Source organism: Cheilinus undulatus, linkage group 11, assembly GCF_018320785.1.
Source record: "Cheilinus undulatus linkage group 11, ASM1832078v1, whole genome shotgun sequence".
In the NCBI taxonomy this organism is placed as follows: Eukaryota; Metazoa; Chordata; class Actinopteri; order Labriformes; family Labridae; genus Cheilinus; species Cheilinus undulatus.
In genome coordinates, this window is record NC_054875.1 from 21,336,393 (window position 1) to 21,347,029 (window position 10,637).

The 10,637-nt window shown below is 37.3% G+C and overlaps 1 long non-coding RNA gene across 1 annotated transcript in view; it reads right to left on the reverse strand.

Annotated features, from left to right (window-relative positions):
• LOC121517444 overlaps positions 1–4,631 on the reverse strand; it is a 52,760-nt gene extending 48,129 nt beyond the window's left edge. The window contains exons 1-2 of the long non-coding RNA XR_005992552.1: positions 4,500–4,631; positions 2,863–2,919 (exon numbers count right to left, since the gene is read on the reverse strand). This is a non-coding gene — a long non-coding RNA (uncharacterized LOC121517444). The remainder of the gene's footprint in view (positions 1–2,862; positions 2,920–4,499) is intronic.
• Positions 4,632–10,637: the final 6,006 nt, after the last annotated feature.

A 10,637-nucleotide genomic window follows, 5' to 3' on the forward strand; every position in this document is an offset into this window, starting at 1 on the left:
CTAACATTTTTTCGTAGAGAAAAATGTATATTTTAGTTGCGTACAGACATTTATATACTGATTAAATATTCAAAAAACACACCAAATCTTAAGTTCATATCAAACACATATGGCTTCTTTCCAATAATATTTACACTTGATCAGATGTTTATACAGTTTTGTACTCAAGGTCCATAGTGCCTAGATGGCACTGATTAAATTATAGAACACAGGCGATGTAACAAAGGCAGAAACCAATGTACTAATTACCAGAAGTACAAAATCCCCCTCTGCTGTGGTTTCACTGCGGACTAAGATTAATGTGCCAGACTTCTCTCACATCTGATTTGATTAATGAACAAGAGTACTGTAATATTACTAACACTGTAGAATACATAAGTTGACACTGGGTGACAACAGTGGACCATGAGCTTAGTACCGAATATAAAATAATACAGCATTGAATTTCCATTAAAGCAACATGGTTGATCAGCCACTACAAGTGGCTGGCAATTTGTCAAATGAGTTAATTGGTCACCAGTTCATCCAATTCATCTTAATGCTTGTTTTTGGACCACACCCAAAGAACAGTGAATTAGGCATGCACAGCAGCCAACAGTTACTTTGAGTGCAAGAGTGAATCCCTTGTGGTTAACGGTGCCAAAGTCACACATGTCCTATTCAGAATAAAGCTTTTTACTCTTCACCTGTCATTTCCTTGTTCTTGCTCTGAATCATTGCAGTCTACACCAGTTCTTATAGCCAAATGTGACTGTGTGCATTTTGAAGAAGAAGTGTTTATGTACTAATTTCCAGGTGGTGCAGGCACTGAAAAGCTACCAGCTGGGGGAAAGGGCCTAACCTTTATACAGTGTCTAAATGTCCTCACTTTCTCCTTGAACATCTATCCTTAACTGTGCTCCTCTGGTCCCCTCCCTGTCCCAAAGTGGCCAGCTGGGAACGGTGCACATGTGCTGACGTCCCTACTAACCTTGGCCAGTGTAAGGATTACCGTGCATTTACACTCAATGCTCCTTCTTTCCTTAAGACTTATTAAGAATGATAATGAGCTCGGAAAGGGGCAGCATGTCCCTTTTTCAACTCTGTGAAAGCTCTTCTCTCTTTCTTGCTTTTCACTTGTCTTTTAACTCTCACTATTCTTCCCCTCTACCTTTCCTGTAGTCTCTTTTTCTATCTCTCCCTCCCGGTCCATGCATCTCTCTCTTTCTCTCTCTCTCTCCCTTTCCTCTCTCTCTCCATCGTATTGAAAGGACCCAGGACAAATTACCAAAAAGACCATTTTCATCTTTGAACTGCAGGATTTAATCGATACTTATTTCATGCCTTCAAAATCAACCCTATATTACTGTTGTCTGTGTGATTTGTTTATTTTGCTCTGGAATATTCCTCCAGTCGAAGGTGGAAATGCACGGGATGCAATTCACCTTGAACCTCCATTATATTGGATTTCTCTACTGGCTGATCAAGCATGCAAAAAGGACATTTCCTTAGCACTAAAATAAAAACAATAATGATGATTAAAAAAACATGTGTGCTATTTGTGCCAGTATAACGGTGCGTGTTGAAGGCAGTATATTTTTACAAGGCAAAACACTATGGCTGTGGTAGTGAGAATATGTATACAAAATCATTACAGTAGAGGCAATTGATAAAGCTTATGTGCTGGGAAACAAAAGTAATGGCTCCTGAAGCCTGTCAAATGCCGCCTGGGATTACTGATGCTTATTTGACATCAAAGAGCTGAGGTCCACAGCCAAGGTCAAACAGAAAAGGAATACACATGGGTTTAATTCTACACACCCCTTGACAGATGCAGATGGGTACTTATGAGGCATGAGGCATTTCGCTGACTGATAGTGCTGCAGAAAATAAGAATGTTTGAGGCCTCGCAAACTGATTAAGCAATGAGATTCAAGCCTTATAGTGTGAGCCAGGAACACAACACTACAGGCAACATTTTAAGTGCCATTTTAAAGAGAGACATGAGATCCAATCAAAAGGCCTAGAGGAACACATCCATAAACACTCAACTAAAGACACACACCAAATTGCTATTAAAACACCACAAGTGCACTATTAGCATCTCTGCTTTGCTCAGCTCAGGAGCTTTATGCAGCTCTAACTTTCACCTTTAGTGATGATGAAAAATTATCCAAGATGGGAAGCAAAAGGTGAGTGAAAGAGAGGAAGAGACTGAAGGGCAGTATGTTTGACAGATGGATATTGCAGTGTCTCATCAATGCCGAGAGATGAGAACCTGAACCACCAGTCTGATGCTAAAGGCTGGCTGGTGTCCAGCTGTAGAGATGGACCTCTGGACAGCGGACACATGCTGCACGTTCCAGAGATACACCATGGGTGCACACAGGATGAGGAGTCTTAAACCGCTTGAACTGATCACATTACACCTTTCTTTGGACACTTGTGTAAAAGTGCATGTAAAAGACTGCAGTGCACTGAGCTGAACTATTGTAATGTAATGTCATCTGCTGTTGGTTACTATTATTGGTGACCTCATAAAACAGAAGACAACACTAAAGTAAACTCACCTTTAGTCTGACTAATGCTTGCTATTCAAATAACACAAAATGGAAGCTCTTTTCATGTCTTAACATGAGTTTTTTAAGCTCACCTGTTTAAGTTTCAAGTGCGTGCTTGCTTTGCATGCATGAATACATCTGCAACAGTTAGACTGCACAGCTGCTGCATTACAAGGATATTATGGAAACTACCTTAAAGCACATTTTATGCATGATGCATTGTCTTGCATTGTAAAATGATTTAATCTGCATCTGGTTTTGTCAGAAAAATAAAGCACAAAAAAGGACATTAACACAAGAAAAAAGTAACATTCATGTTTACCTTGTGTTGTACTAGCAGTGGCATTTTCTATACAGAAGACGGCTTTCCATGAATGATCTGTTTAACCAAAGACAGCACAGAGAGGGGGAGAAAAAAAAGGATAATTAATTACTTTTGTGAGCTATTGCACGGCAGAGACAATAAACCTGCCTGGTCGCCATGGATATGACATATTTGCTCTGAAAACAACACAATAATTAGCAAAGGAGAAAGATCCGGTGAGAATATGAGAACTCCAGGTTTAAAGTGCCAGTGATCCATTCTCATTCTCATCTTCATCCTTGAGAATAATAACAAACACATCAACAAGCAACAGCAAAGACATTTATACATTCAGAGGAGAAGAAAAAAATGACCCTTTACTCAAGCATGTTGAATTAATTCTCTCATTATGGCAGTATTTTATATAGATCACAGCTAAACAAACATAAGGAATATGTGCAGTGTTTTCAAACAGACTGGTTGTTCTTAATCAGAAAACCTGCCTACAGACGCTTGGAGCAGGAACTGCAGAAAAAATCATATTTACCATAGCAAATATGGCTGAAGTGTGCATGACAGAGTTAGAGTGTGTGCATCTCTCTGTCTTCTGTCTGCAACTGAGGTGTCAGAGGTGCATAACTTGCCAATAGATCCAACAACAGTCAGTCCAATTGGCCCAGTTTAATAATTACAAATATATGTGATTATAATATATGTGTTTGCATGTATTTATGCTGTCTATATATAACAGACTGTTGAATATTAAGAATACAGTAGAACGTTATTAAAGTGTATGTATGTATTTAGCATTAATTATCTGCTGTCTCATGATTAAGCAGCAGCTGTCCTCGTACAAATGCAATTTAAAGAGGAAAAAAAAACAAACCATTAGAATTAGTCTTCAAAAGCAAAACTTCCGCATTTCGGGCTTAGAATATTGACTGAATTTATAGAAGTTCCTCTTTTCACTGTAAAAGAAACTGCGAGGCAGCTACCTGTCAGTACAGCCAGCGAAGTTTCACTTAGTTTTTTTCCATGATAAAAAGCGCCGCACGTTTGTGTCCTTTTTCTGCACTTCTGGAGAAGTGTGACATTTATAACCTTACACTGTAGATCTGTGCTGTTGGTTAAACAATAAAGTGCGTCACATCAGTCCTGTTTTCGCGTTGCCGTGTATAAGCCTCGTATATTTCGAGGATTTGAGCTCGCCTTTGCATCGGGAAAGTACGAACTGAGGGAAAAGTTGCATCTTTATCTTGCAACTCTCCAAGCGCCGTGGGCTCTATCGCCGCACTATTTTCCAATTAAAAAGTTGCTTTTATGTGAATTTCTAAAGTTTTAGAAGAGGTTGTTCCTCTCGCCGGCTTTTTCAAAGGTACACTCACAGACAGCATGAGTCGCTCCAGACCTGCTGCTGCTGTCGGCGCCGCTGCTGCATCGCGGATAGAAGTCACACCGTGTTTACCGACAAGTCCTCACATCAAGTCTCTATCCCTCAGCGTCACCTCTCAACTGTTTAAAAACTGCTTAAATGCTCGCTTTTCGGTGCCACAGTTTAAGTCAGGAACACTTTATTGTCGCTTTCTGTGGTGGATGATGTATTTAAAGATGACAGGAGCGAGTACAGTAGTTAAGATGAAAAGGAAAACCCATACCTGTGGTACTTCGCTGCCTTTCGGTGAGTTCCAACCAAGAGGGCGGGTGTGTTTACGGTTGGTGGCTTCAGAGCTGTCATTAATAAAGTTGCCACATTTTTTTTTTTTAGTTTTTCGGGTTTTATTGTAGCATTTTCTAATTTCTGACAGGGTGAGTCGCCCGGAAGATCTGCCCTGGAGACCGGCTCCAAGTGGGAAGAGGAGTCCTTAATTGAATTTCTCCGTTTGCAGGTGTCGCTTGGAAAACCTGGACCGGAGTTCAGGGGTGGTCCCCATCTCTGCTGACAGCTTGTCAAAATTATGTGGTACTTTTGTGTTAGGAAAAACAAAGCTGGACTTTTCATTTTATCACTATAATAGCTGAATAAATAAATCAAAGGGTGTCGCGCCCGTCCCCTTTACATTAGGCCTGCAATGCAGAAGCCGTGTTTAACCACATATTTATGCCTTACAGGTAACCTATGGACACTTGTGAAAAAAGACCTGTCGCTTTAGTTGAATATTTTCCAAACACTGAGACAAACAAGCTCACATTAATGACGACGCTTCAAGTTTTCTTTAAAGTTGGCTAACACGTCAGTGAACAATGAGCACAGCTAGCCTAAACTGCACGTCTAACATTTTAGCTAGCACTTAAGGCTCGAACTGTTTCTACCTTAGACCTGTTGTTTTCTACGGAAGAGTATTAGGGCCACTGAAAAAAAAAATTTTGAGACGAATTTTTTTTTTTTCACTTGTGAGAAAAAAGTCAGAATTCTGAGATTAAAGTCAGAATTCTGAGATTAAAGTCAGAATTCTGACTTTAATCTCAGAATTCTGAAAAAAAAAAAAATTTGAGACTTTTTTTTCATTTGAAGAATAAAGTCAGCATTCTGACTTTTTTTCTCAGAATTCTGACTTTAATCTCAGAATTCTGACTTTAATCTCAGAATTCTGACTTTTTTCTTTTTTTCCAGTGGCCCCAATACTCTTCCGTAGTTTTCCTTCGCTTACCTCTGTGCTAATGTGTCAGCTCAAGAGAAAAAAATGTTTATCATATTTGTCTTCCGACATTGTTCATTTGGTTGTATTCCTCAATTGTAGGACTTTTACTCTGCATCTCGAGTAATGGCTGAACCAGAAAGCTCCGCCCCTGACTCGGCTAGCTTCTTTCACTAGCACAGGAGTAACGTCTCAGTTAGTTACCATCAGTACTTTGTTGTTTATTTTTTTGTTTGTTTGTCTTTCCAGCTTAAATTTATTGGCTCACAGCCTAACAGAATGCCAGGGGTGTAGATATAAACACATACAGACTGAAAAAAACACTTACAAAGAAACAAACATAGGCCTAAATAGACAAGAGTCAATGACATGCACATTTTTGTAGCCAAACCTATAATTTCCTTTTGAAAAATAATAATAATAATTTGTGATGGCATATCAATGTTATATAAAAACCTGCTTTTTTAAATGTATTTCCTGTATCTTTGAATAACATAATTAATTATTTATATTTTGGCATCTCAAAAACACTAAAAAATATCAGGTGGCTTAACTGTGAATGAATGTTGAATGTTATTGACACAATAAAATGGCATTTTAATTGTTAAAAATTCAAATTAGAATACTTTGGCATGATTTTACAGTTGAAATCTATTAAATAATCACATTTTATCAAAATGTATTATTTTAAAGCTAGGAGTATCATTAAAAAACATTTGTACCAAACTACGCAAGTTCTCCAAAGTCAGGGTGGTGCAACAGTAATGATGGGACTTCTATTCAAAAATGAGGTAATAAAAAAGATTGTTGCATAATTTCTAGGGCTGTCAAAAGATTTTTTTTTTTTTTTTATCATGTAATCACACCCTTTTTTATCACCCTTTAATATTCCGCTATTTGACATTTGAAACTGTTTTTGTCATTTCGGGTTTGTCTTCTGTCTTAAACTAAAGGTAATTGACTTCCAGTTTGGATACGCCCCTGCTTTTATAAGTACAACTTAATCATGGAAAAAAGAACATGTTAAAGATTGAAAGGGTATGAGGAGACAGTACAGAGTAAAAGTTTGATAATACAAGGTCCAGATGACTTTTAACTCATCCACTGAGCTATCTGTGAGTTTTTAAAGTGGAATGAGACATTAAGGAGCAGTAGTGGACTTATTTTACATCACTGTGGCTGTAGGGAGACACTGACTTGACTTCAAAAAAGTGTGTTGAAAGGGACAATAAATCATGCAATTAATCACTATAGACAAATTACTGCGCTAATTGTGGACCTTGATTAATCACGATTAACTTAATTAATCTTGACAGCCCTAATAATTTATCATGCATTTGTCTCTAGCTGACACTTAGGGCCAAATGGTCTGTAGATCCTTTAAAAGTAAATATAAAAACATTTCTTTCCAGTCATAGGTGGGCAGGTACACTTTCCTTGTCAGGTGGTACAACCAAGGTAAAACAGAAAATTTTATTTTACCATAAAATTCTTGATTTTATTTAAAAAATATACATTATGAATGCACTTTGTAACTAGAAAAAAAGTGACAATGTGTCAAAGTATCAGCCATAAGTTGCAAATGCCAGGTGGTGCAACTGCAATGACTAAAGCCTTCTGTGTTATTGACCCATAAACAAATAAATAACAGAAAATAAAATGTAAATAAGGCTAATGTAGTGTAATGGGAACATAGACAGGTCTAAAAGAAAAGAACAGCTAATGACCTAAACAAACCATTAGCTTGAAGAAGATGTTTGACAAGTTATCTGTATAGTTCACACTCTTCACTGACAGTAAAGGTGTTGAGTTTAAATTTGCATTCATGGAAATGAAACTTGACTAAAATAATTACAAGGCTGATCATGCACACCTCTTTCTTTATGAGTCTGTTGCAGTTTAAAAAGCTGTTATGACCATACCTGGTCCTCAGAAGATATGAAACGTGTTACTGAGCTTCTCTGTGTCGTGAACATGAAAACAACTTTCTTTCTGTAGTTGCCTGGTATTTGTGGGCTAGTTACTTGACTAGTTTTAGCTAGCCTTTGGTCAATAAATTAACTACAGTTTCACTAACGGTTATCAGGGCTTGTATAGTTGAAACCACAGCTTTATGTTGCTGCTGTTGAGTTGGCTACAAACAGCCTAGGAAACATCTTGTAGCTCTTTGTAGAATATTTGTAGATTAGTGGAAAATTAATCATTTAAATTTGGCTATGTGGAATGATTTGTAGGCCCATTTGCTGAACTTGTCTTATATTGAAGCTAGGGAATGAATCATAAACCTGAAACAGAGATTATACTATTTTAATGCAGAGTAAAATTTACTAGACTTTCTGACCATCTCCATATATGCTGGTTAACATTAAATGAAATACAATGAATAACAATTTAAAGTGGAATAGAATCTGACTTGGTTTGTCAATTGTGAACATAGAGAGTAGCATCCATTTCACCTTCTGAGTTAATTTTCTAATATTTTCAAACATTTAGGCTAACTATCTCTCTGCTGTCAGAATTTTGGAGAAAAAATGCATTTTCTACGACAGCTTGTGTGCAGTGTGTACTTGAGAAACCTGGATAGTACATAAAGCACATGAACGCATGAATCTGCATAATTTGTTTTATAGTGTTGTATTGTTTAATTGTTTTATTATTGTGTGATAGTGTATTATTTTGGGAAAGCTTTATCTGGGGTTTTGTTGCTGTTTTTTCTCAAAATGTAGTGCTCTTAGCCTTACAATGTTTTAATATTGTTAATCTTAACATGCAGGTGGGTGTGGTATTGTGGTGTAGCTTTTTTATATAATGTAATGCTTTTTAGCTTCTCATGTTTAGTGTTGGTGCTATGTTATGTTTTGTTGTGCAGTAATTTTACAGAGAATTGTTTGCTTTTAACTGAGACTCTGTCCTGGTCTCCTGCCCAGGGACAACGGATGTAAATTAGCTAATAGCTAACTGTGGTACAGCTAAGTAGCTGTACATTGTCCCTGTCAAAACAAACAAATAAATAAATAATAAGTTGCAGAGCAGTTTTTTCCTTGTTGACTTAACTAGCAGTAGCTAAACATTAAGTTATGGCCATGTCTGCTTAGTGGTTGGCCTTTCAGCCAATTCTTTGGGGTAACATGATTATTTTAGTGACAGATTCAATGTTTTTTGTCCTTTTTAAAACAGCATGTTGTCCACTATAGTTCAACAAGAAAAGCCCTCTAGCTTATGTAAAGTATATGTAGTTTATAGATCAACCACTATTTGCATTTTTGTCCTGAGTCCATTTAAAGTTTAGCTTCCTATTGGCAGAACGCTAATGTCCCTCCTGTCTTTGTTTTCCTTCTCTCTCACCTTTCCTACCACCTAGGAAACGTCAATAATTTACTGTAAAATATTCTGAGCATGAGACTCCTTGAAGGTATCCCAGGAGCAAAGCCCACAGGAATATTGGGGCTGTGATAATGTATTTTAAACTTGAACTTTCCTTATCTAAATTCTGCAGTCTTGTGAATTATCGACAAACAGATTATTGCCAATTAGCAGTTTTGTGATGTGTCCTGTTGTACATAATAAAGAATGGGGAGGAATCGATTGCAAAGTCAACTAACAAGGTAGATAGTGCCTTAATCTCCTCCATGTGTGGTTTAGGATACAAGGAATGAGACATGTACTGCTTCATAGAGCTCTAACACATCTAAGATACTTTTGACTGGAAATATAAGTAGATCTGTATCTCGGCTTTCATTTGATGCCTTCTGCTTAACTTTTGTGCAATCATAGATGTCCATATACAAATTCAAGGTTAGACTTAATAGCTTGATCATTTTTTCTCCCTGTTCCCCTTTTAATGTCAGTTTGAAGTTTTAATAAATATATTGTTAAGTTGTTCTGACCCAACTCTTATTATCTGATGTCATATCATAGATGTGCATATCATTCTTATTGGGACTTACAGCTAATATCTTGCTTTTGATCAAAATACATTAAAGAAAACCTTCAAACATTGACATGATGACTTACTCCAAAACATTTATGTTGCATATAGTCAGAAATTCAGTGGCTTTGTTTTTAAAGCACACTTTTTAAGGCATAAATCTCTGCATGATTGTAGATATTGTATGCAAAGAATCCTGGAATGTGTTTTATATATAGCACATTCCCAAGCAAACCCCCACGGTCACTGCAGAGGTCCAAGCATCCCATCCATCAGTGAGTTCCTCCTGATGTTGCAATACTGTGATACAGAATAATAAAGAAGTAAGAAAGACCAGAAAATCAATAGATTATTCTGCAGATCACTTGATTCAGTAATGATCCAGTCCATTTATCGCCAGCCGTTGATTCATAAGGCCTGCTCTCAAGGGCATAGCCAGCCCACCTCTGCCCTGCTGACTGCTTTTCCACTGATACTACTAATTATAAAACATTAAAAGCTAATCATACAACAGTCCAAGGTTAGACAAGACTTAGTTTTGTTAAACTAACAGGTTCATATCAAACTGAGACAATCAAAGGCCTTATATGGCTTTGGGTCAGAGGAATTCAAAGCAGCACAAACAAAATTTATTAAAAAAAAAAAAAGTATAACATAGAAATAAACCACACCATTTATTAGAGAGCAAATCTATCATCATATTCTGTTGTATGAAAGATCACTACTTTTAGGGAGTATAGAGACCAATCTACTTCTAAATAAAACACAACCAAGCAAACACCTTAAAGCTGCACTATACTGTAACAAAGATATGTCTTGTGACTATACATGCTGATTACTATGAAATCAAGACTATCAAACTTTAAGGAAAGCACTTTTCAGATGCTATGTGCAGTTTTATGGAGGACAGCAGCTGTTGGTCAAGAAAAAGCTGCAACATGCAACTGCTCCTGAAACCACAATGTCTCGTTTTTTTGTCTACACAACTGAAAAAGGGGTTTCAACATGTCTTTTGGAAAGCATATTTTCTTGATCTACGTCCAAGGCTGCTCATAAGGGGGGATAAAGGGGAGAGCTTTCTGGGGCCTTGCCACATGGGGAGACCATGGTGGTCAGCAAAATCATGATCCATGTTCTGAATATTTAACATGGATTGTCAGAGTCTGTGCAGGCAGGATATCACACATCTGTTGTTGATGTGGGAGCGAGCGGTAATGGTCAGAAATCCT